Source organism: Phocoena phocoena, chromosome X (assembly GCF_963924675.1).
Source record: "Phocoena phocoena chromosome X, mPhoPho1.1, whole genome shotgun sequence".
NCBI lineage: Eukaryota > Metazoa > Chordata > Mammalia > Artiodactyla > Phocoenidae > Phocoena > Phocoena phocoena.
In genome coordinates this window covers 36,431,953-36,441,249 of record NC_089240.1, presented here as the reverse complement: position 1 = coordinate 36,441,249, position 9,297 = coordinate 36,431,953, and the positions used below count along the sequence as shown (strand labels likewise).

Below are 9,297 nucleotides of genomic sequence, written 5' to 3'. Positions count from 1 at the left end.
AATTCAGTCTCCCTCCTATGTATCTCTGACACCCACACTATGACCACACTCACAACACTTCTGACACCAGATATGTGTGGGTTTCCCCACTAAGCAATTCTCTGCAACACCAGCTGGGTGTCCTACAATTCAATTCTGACACTATCTACCTGGAGACAGAATTAGATTCCACAAGTTAAAGACTCAGTCCCACAAGACTGCCCCACCCTCACTTCAGACGCCAATTGCAAGCCCAGACTATTACCTGTACTTCTGACCATCCAGCTGTAAATCGGAAGTTCCCATGACCCCTTCCGCGTGTTTGATTAACTTGCTAGGGTGACAGACAGAACTCAGAGAAACAGTTTACATACTGTTTACCAATTTATTATAAAAGGATATGATAAAAGATACAGATGAACTGGCAGATGGAAGAGATGTGTAGAGGAAAGTATGTGGGAAGAGGGTTGGAGCTTCCAGCCCTCCCTGGGTGAGTCACTCTCCCCAAATCTCCACATGTTCACCAACCCGGAAGCTCTCCAAACCTGATACTTGCGGTACTTTTATGAAGGTTTCCTCACATAGGCATGGTTGATCATTAACTCCATTTCCAACCCCTCTCCCCTCTTTGGAGAATGGGGGATGAGACTGAAAATTCCAAGCTTCTAATCATGGCTTGGTCTTTCTGGTGATCCAGCCCCCATTCAGGACCCCACCAAGAGCCACCTCATTAGAACAAAAGACACTGCTGTCACCCAGGAAATTCCAAGGGACTTAAGAGCTCTGTGTCAGGAACTGGGGCCAAAGATCAAATATTAGAACAAAAGATGCTCCTGGTGCTCTTATCAGTTAGGAAATTACAAGGGTTTGGGGAGCTTGTGCCAGAAACCAGGGACAGAGACCAATATATGTTTTCTATTATCTCACAAGATGTAACTGCATTAAAATTGTATACATTTTTAATATATTTACATCAAATTTTTAAATTAAGGTAGGTAGCAAAAATCAAAATATTAAAACATTTTCATATGTTTCAAAAACATTTTTCTTATAAAATATTAAAAATTGTGTATTAAAGTTAAATGGCAGGACTTCCCTGGTGGTGTGGTGGTTAAGAATCCACCTGCCAATGCAGGGGACACGGGTTCGAGCCCTGGTCCAGGAAGATCCCACATGCCACGGAGCAGCTAAGCCCATGCGCCACAACTACTGAGCCCACATGCCACAACTACTGAAGCCCGCGCACCTAGAGCCCTTGCTCCGCAACAAGAGAAGCCACCGCAATGAGAAGCCCGTGAACCGCAACGAAGAGTAGCTCCCGCTCGCTGCAACTAGAGAAAGCCCACGCGCAGCAACGAAGACCTAACGCAGCCAAAAATAAATAAAATTGAAAAAAAAAAAAGTTAAATGGCAGTGGTTGCCAAGGGCTGGGGGGTCGGGGAATGGGGAGTTAGTGTTTAATGGGTACAGAGTTTCAATTTTGCAAGATGAAAGGAATTCTGGAGAGGGATAGCGATGATGATTGCAAAACAAAATAAATATATTTAATACTGCTCAACCGTACACTTAAAAATAGTTAAGGTGGTAAATTTTATGTTATGTGCATTTTACCATAATAAAAACATTTTTAATTAAATGGGAAATATAACCAACAGACATCAAATTTTTATCTGAATTATTTAAATAAAGATGACATTTTAAGTTTTTGAAAATTTAATTCTTATTAAATATTTTATAACAGTAAAACAATATAAAAAAATCTGGTATCACATTTCACACATTAGGTTGAGACCTACATATATACCAAATTAAGAGTAATATAAATTTTTTATATTATGTTTTAAAATATTGTTTATATGTTTTAAAATATTGTTCAATATTTTGCCAATGTTCCTCAGTTGCGATGTTGTGAAAATCACCTTAATTCTGTGAGTACCTCCAGAACCATGAATTGGGATTCTAAGAGAAGCAAGAATATGGACACTTGGAACCACTGGGGCAATCGCTTATATTTGTGTGATATTCAGTGATGATGTCTTTTCTCTTACCAAGCACTTCAGTCCCTCTAACCACTCTGAAATGCTCTCCACCTCTGGCGTCCTCAGCAGCCCAACCCACAAGTCTCCACAGCATGTGGCTCTGGTCACCTTTGGTTTGAAGGACACAAGATGCCAGAACACCAGTGAGTAATGGGAGTGGATGTTCAAGGTCACAGGCCAGACTGTGCCAATGCCGACTAGCTGATCCTAAGCCAAGAGGTGCCCATGTGCTTGTTAATAAGTGTGTTTTTATGACCTGTATGGCTCTCTGAAATGTGGAGCACATTTCAGAGGCAGGGGTCCCTCTAGCCCAGATCTAAGGATGGTACTGGCTCTGGGAACCTGATCAGATCAAAATAAATTCAAGAAGGAAGTAATCATCCAGACCCTTGGCAAGAGTAAGCTTGACAGGCTTTCCTCCAGTTCTACTAACATAAGGAGACAACCATGCTTTTGTAGGAAGTTCCATCACAACTAAGTGAAATGTCAACCAGGCAACAGCTAGCCTGAAGCTAGGTAATAAGAAAGCCCCTCACTGAGGCCTTCCCTGTTTCCTTCCCTCCACCAGGTAGTGACAGAGAAGAAGCTGCTCCTTCTACAGTCCCTAACACCAGGGATGCCATTTCCCCCTTCCAATGGAAGTAAACTTCTCTCTTCAATTTGGGGTCAGTTTACAAAATATTCAAGTTTCAAATGCCAAGGCTAGAGGCTTGGCAGCTGGCCAGGAAGAGGCATGAGGCCAGAACTGAACTTTGCCCTTCCAGCAGACTGTCCCCACTCTGCCTGCCTTTTTCAGCAGTTGTCAAGTTCCCGGCGTCATCATGGTGTGCCCCATCACCCCAGGGCCCCCGCCCCCATGCTGGGGGCATTATAGAACCCTCCCTGCTATTCCAGTGTGGAGAAAAGGGAAGTTCCCTACACTGTTGGTGGGAATGTAAATTGGTGCAGCCATTATAGAAAACAGTCTGGTGGTTCCTTAAAAACTAAAAACCAGCAATTCCACTCCTGGGCATATATCCAGAGAAAGCTCTAATGCAAAAAGATACATTCACCCCAATGTCCATAGCAGCACTATTTACAACAGCCAAGACATGGAAGCAACCTAAATGTCCATCAACAGATGAACAAATAAAGAAGATGTGGTACATATATACAATGGAATACTACTCAGCCAGAAAAAAGAATGAAATAATGCCATTTGTAGCAACATGGATGGACCTGGAGATTATCATCCTAAGTGAAGGAAGTCAAAGACAAATATCATATGATGTTGCTTACACGTGGAATCTAAAAAATGCTACAAATGAACTTATTTACAAAACAGAAATAGACTCACAGACATAGAAACCAAACTTATGGTTACCAAAGGGGAAAGGGGAGGGGAGGGATAAATTAGGAGCCTGGGATTAGCGTATACACACTACTCTATATAAAATAGATAGAAAATAAAGTATAAGTATAGTATAGCACAGGGAACTACATTCAATATCTTGTAATAAACCATAATGGAAAAGAATCTGAAAAAAGAATATATATATATAAATATATATATATAACTGAATCACTTTGCTGTACACTAGAAACTAACACAACATTGTAAATCAACTATACTTCAATTTAAAAAGAAGACTATATTCAATGTCCTGTGATAAGCCATAATGGAAAGAAATATGAAAAAGAATATATATATGTATAACAGAATCACTTTGCTGTACGGCAGAAATTAACACAACATTCTAAATCAACTATACTTCAATAAAAATAAAAACAAACACACAAAAAAGAACTGTCCCTGCTATTTCTTTGAGCAAGAAGCTGAGATCTTCGACCAATGCAAAATCTGCAGTAGACTTCTCACCTGGGGAGGCGGCTACTGGTCTTCTACCCCATGACTCCATGAAAGAGGTTGATTTTCATTATTATGCATTCTCACTAAGGCTTTTTTCCATGAATTTTTAAACATAAGCATTCGTACATCACAAAAAAAATCTCAAAAATGATTCCATTTTAGAGCTCGCTAGGTTAGTTAGATGGAGTTGCCATCAGTTAAGAGAACACGTGAGGAAAAAAATAACGTAGATGGGAAAGTGATGAGGCCAGTTTGAGACATGTGAGGCGGCTCAGCCCTTGGAAGTCAGTGAAATGGCTAATGGGCGATTGGAGATTTAAGCTGAAACTCCAAGGAGAAGTCTGGGATACAAATACATCTATCATTCATGTCTACCGGTCAGATAAAATTTGGGGCCAAAGCATACTCATACCTTTATATTCCCACAGATAGCACAGCCCTTCAGTGACTGGGAAGGACAACTCCTAGGACTTATGTGATGTCACAAGGAGAAAAGCAGAGTTGTTGAGAAGAGTAGTTAGCTGAGGGAGCCGAAAATAGAGATCTGTGGCAGAATCAGACCTCAGGTTTGCAGACTGCAGGCTTAACCCCAGGAAGTCAGTAGACAAAGGGGAAGTGAGGGGCTTAAGATAAGGCGGAACGCTAAAGACAACTTAGCAGAATCTCCTCAAAAGGTTAGAGGAATTGTTCCAGGTAACTCAGCAGAGCACCTTAGTTAATCAGTGACTCAATTCTGTCTCCCCAAATTCTGGTCCCAGCTTTCCTGTGAATCCCCTGGGTGGCTGTCTATGTCTGTCTTATCTTTCAAAGGAGTGAGTGGGCAACTGCTCTACCCTAGAGAATTAAGAAACGTGTAAATGAATATATTTAACCTATAAAATTTATTCCATTTCATTGGAATAATAACTAATTATCCATTTTAAAAGGGTTTATTAATAGATGAGTCACAGGTATGAAATGTACAGCATGGGGAATGTAGTCAACAACTATGTAATATCTTTGCATAGTGACAGATGGTAAACGTAGACTTATCATGATGATCGTTTTGTAACGCGTAGAAATATCGAATCACTGTGTTGTGTACCAGGAACTAACATAGTGTTGTAGGTCAATTACATTTCAAAACCAAACAAACTCATAGAAAAAATGATCAGATTTGTGGTTACCAGAGGTGGGGTTGGGGGGAGGGAGAATTGGATGATGGTGGTCAAAAGGTGCACACTTCCAGTTATAAGTAAGTACTAGGGATGTAATGTACAACATGATTAATATAATTAACATTATATTATATATAATGTGTTATATATATGTTATATATTATGCATCATATATAATATATGTTATATATGAAAGTTATTAAGAGAGGAAATCCGAAGAGTTCTCATCACAAGGAAAAAATATTTTTTTCTTTTTCTTTTAATTTGTATCTATATGAGATGATAGATGTTCACTAAACTTATCGTGGTAATCATTTCATGAAGTATATAAGTCAAATCATCATGTTGTACACCTTAAACTTATCCAGTGCTGTATGTCAACATATCTCAATAAAACTAGAAGAAAATACAATACAATACAATACAATAAAATAGGGTTTGTTGCATAAACTTGTGTACAGAATATTGAAATCATTTCATAGGTCGGAAGACTTAGTTGGAGGACAAAATAAACTAATCCCAAAACAATTCAGAGTTGTCACCTGTTCCTGACTTTCCTCATTCTCAACCATCATCCATTTGGCTTCATCCTGTGGTTTTGTTTTGTTTTTTTTCCCCAAAGAATAAAGCTTTGCTCTTCTCTCCCCAGCTTCCAGAATGGTGCCTGGCACATAGTAGACACTAGCCAATAGTCACTGAATGACTGAATCAATTCTCTGAAAGTCTATTGGAATCAGATTCCTGATCAAAAAGAGTTACATCCTTCTCAACAACGGAAGTGTGTCTTTTTTTTTTCTTTATAATTTTTTTTCAGATGACAAACGTCATTTGGAAAACTTGAAAATTTAGAAAAGTGGAGAATTTGGAAGCAGCAGAAAAGTTTTGAAGAGAAGAAATCCTGACATCTTACTACTCTGGGCTACCACAAAACAGTTGAAGGGTTTTAGGATTATAATTAATCAACTAATCTGTGGTTATAATAGAAATGTTAGAGATAGAGGCAAAAAGGGGAAAGGGAGGAAACTGTAGCATCCTCAGAGGAGAATGGGTGGTCCAGTGGTTAAGAATCCACCTTTCAATGCAGGGTACATGGTGGTCCAGTGGTTAAGAATCCACCTTCCAATGCAGGGTACGTGGGTGGTCCAGTGGTTAAGAATCCACCTTCCAATGCAGGGTACGTGGGTTCAATCCCTGGTCAGGGAACTAAGATCCCACATGCCATGGGACAACTAAGCCCGCATGCCACAACTAGGGAAGATCTCGCGTGCCGCAACTAAGACCCAACACAGCCAAATAAATTTAAAATAAATAAATAAATAAATTTTCTTTTCTTTTCTTTTTTTCAAAAAAAGGAGAATGGCTCAGGTCTTGAGCTTTAAAGAAAGCAGTATGCAGTTAGCAGGGCTTCTGGGACATTACTCTGAGCTGCCTGGGAGCCTGGGGCCAGGACAAGGTCTGGCCCTGAGGTAAGAAGACAGTTGGGACTTCCCTGGTGGTCCAGTGGGTAAGACTCTGTGCTCCCAATGCAGGGGGCCCAGGTTCAATCCCTGGTAAGGGAACTAGATTCCACATGCATGCCACAACTAAGACCCGGCACAGCCAAAAAAATAAATATGTATTTAAAAAAAAAAAAAGAAGACAGCCACAGGCCCCCATAGCACATGTCTACTTAAAATGTATACATCAGAATTTAAAGTCAAAATTATTCAAATCGTACTGAAATTTTATTAATTTGAAAGTTTAATTAAATCTTGGTAACTGTTTTTATAAATACATAACTTTTTGCATTATTAGTGTTCAGTGCCCATTTCGGGCTCCATAGTAGAGAGCTGACATCAGGTTTCCTGCACATTACAAGTGTGTGTGTGTAGGTACCATGCATATTATAGATTTAAGAGTAATATGGGGCTTCCCTGGTGGTGCAGTGGTTACGAATCCGCCTGCTGATGCAGGGGAGACGGGTTCGAGCCCTGGTCCGGGAAGATCCCACATGACGTGGAGCAACTAAGCCCGTGCGCCACAACTATTGAGCCTGCGCTCTAGAGCCTGCGAGCCACTACTGAGCCCGCAAGCCACAACTACCGAAGCCTAGAGCCTATGCTCTGCAACAGAGAGAAGCTACTGCAATGAGAAGCCCACGCACCGCAACGAAGAGTAGCCCCTGCTCGCCACAACTAGAGAAAGCCCACACGCAGCAACGAAGACCCAATGCAGCCAAAAATAAATAAATAAATTTATTTTTTAACAAAAAAGAGTAATACGAATTTTTTAATGTCTCATGGTGCTCCTAGCCACCATGTGGTACCTCTGGAACCACAAAGGCAAACAAGAATGCGGACGTGCAGCGTTAATGGGAAATTATACTTGCTTATGTGTGAATCTCTTGCATTCATGCTCTCTGGAAGGAAGGGTCTGACAAATCAATTTGTCTTTTCTTTCACCTCAACTTTCTGCAGCTCAAATTCTCCCGGCCCTCTGAAGCAGTGGCCTCTCCAAGATCAGGGGAGGCACAGCCCACAGACCTTCACAGCATCCAGAAATAGTCGCCTTTTATTTTGAAAACACAGTGTAAGCCGCTGTGCAGAAGTATTTCCCTGGGGCCTGAACAGTTGTGAGTCACACCAGCTCCGGGCTCAGGGCTCTGCCAGCACTGACCACTGGATTCCAAGGCGGAGATGCCCACGTACTCTCTACCGTATGTATCCTGTATGTTCTTGTGGTATGTGGCACCCTCCAAAGCATGGAGCCCAGGGCCGGGCCCTCTTACCCAGGTTGCAGGGCAATATTGGATTAGGACCTCCCATTGCCTCCTGGGGCAGCCCAGCCCATGTTGTAGGCCTACACAGGATACACTCTCACTTTTTTGTATTGATTCAATATTTTTATAGATTACACTCCATTTAAAGTTATTACAAAATAATGGCCAAATTTCCCTGTGCTGTACTATATATCCTCATTGCTTATTTATTTTATACATAGTAGTTTGCATCTCTTAATCTCCTACCCCTATCTTGCCCCCTGTCCCCCATACAGGCTCACTTTTGAAGCCACTTGCCAGATGCATTACCGCGGGCAGAGATTGCCTGACCCACCGCAAGGCCATTTTATGGGAAGACAAGCCCCATCCCAGGCAGGCTCTACAGCAGCTTTTGTGGAGAGGGCTGGGTGCTTCCCGCACAACCTCACTGGAGCCAGCCAGAGCTGGGAATGAAGCCCAGGCACTGTGGCTGTGTGCGAGGTCCCTTGGCCCTGGGATGGGGTGGGGGGCACCAGGAGGGAGTTTCATGAGGACAGCTGGGCTTGCTCAGAGCCCAGTAGACCAGGCTGAGGAAACAGGAGTCACCACAACCACGGAGAGCTAAGTATGCACCAGTCCCCCTCACAAGATCTCTGGGAAAAGACCATGGATGAGCCGGTTAAGGTGGTCATGTCTGCCACTTCTCCTTTTCACAGACCAAGTCTCCTCTGATAGAGGGCAGAGGAATGGGCCATGAATATGAATGGGCAACTTCCAGAATAATGGAAACCCTACAGGACAAAATGGTTCAGGCCCTTCAACAGATAAACTGTAAAGAAAAGAAAGGGATGGGGGACTTCCCTGGTGGTACAGTGGTTAAGAATCCACCTGCCAATGCAGGGGACCCGGGTTCCAGCCCTGGTCCGGGAAGATCCCACATGCCGCGGAGCAACTAAGCCCGTGTGCCACAACTACTGAGCCTGAGCTCTAGAGCCCGCGAACCACGGCTACTGAAGCCCATGCACCTAGAGCCCGTTGTCTGCAACAAGAGAAGCCACCGCAATGAGAAGCCCGCGCACCACAATGAAGAGTAGCCCCCCTCGTTGCAACTAGAGAAAACCAGCACGCAGCAACGAAGACTCAACACAGCCTAAATAAATAAACGAATAAGTAAATTTATTAAAACATAAATAAAAAAATAAAAAATAAGAAATAAAAAAAATAAAATAAAATTGGAACGATACCAAGAAGATTAGCATGGCCCCTACACAAGGATGACGCACAAATTCATGAAGCATTCCATATTTTTGTGGGAATGTAAACTGTTACAACCACTATGGAGAATAGCATGGAAGTTCCTTAAAAAACTAAAAATAGAACTACCACATGACACAGCAATCCCACTCCTGGGCATATATCCGGAGCAAACCATAATTCAAAAAGCTGTGTGCACCCCAATGTTCATTGCAGCACTATTTACAATAGCCAAGACATGGAAGCAACCTAAACATCCATCGACAGATGAATGGATAAAGA

General features: G+C 42.0%; 1 pseudogene; it reads left to right on the top strand.

Moving 5' to 3' along the window:
• Positions 1 to 8,974: 8,974 nt before the first annotated feature.
• On the top strand, positions 8,975 to 9,070 carry LOC136143218 (U6 spliceosomal RNA; annotated as a pseudogene).
• The last annotated feature ends 227 nt before the right edge of the window (positions 9,071 to 9,297 follow it).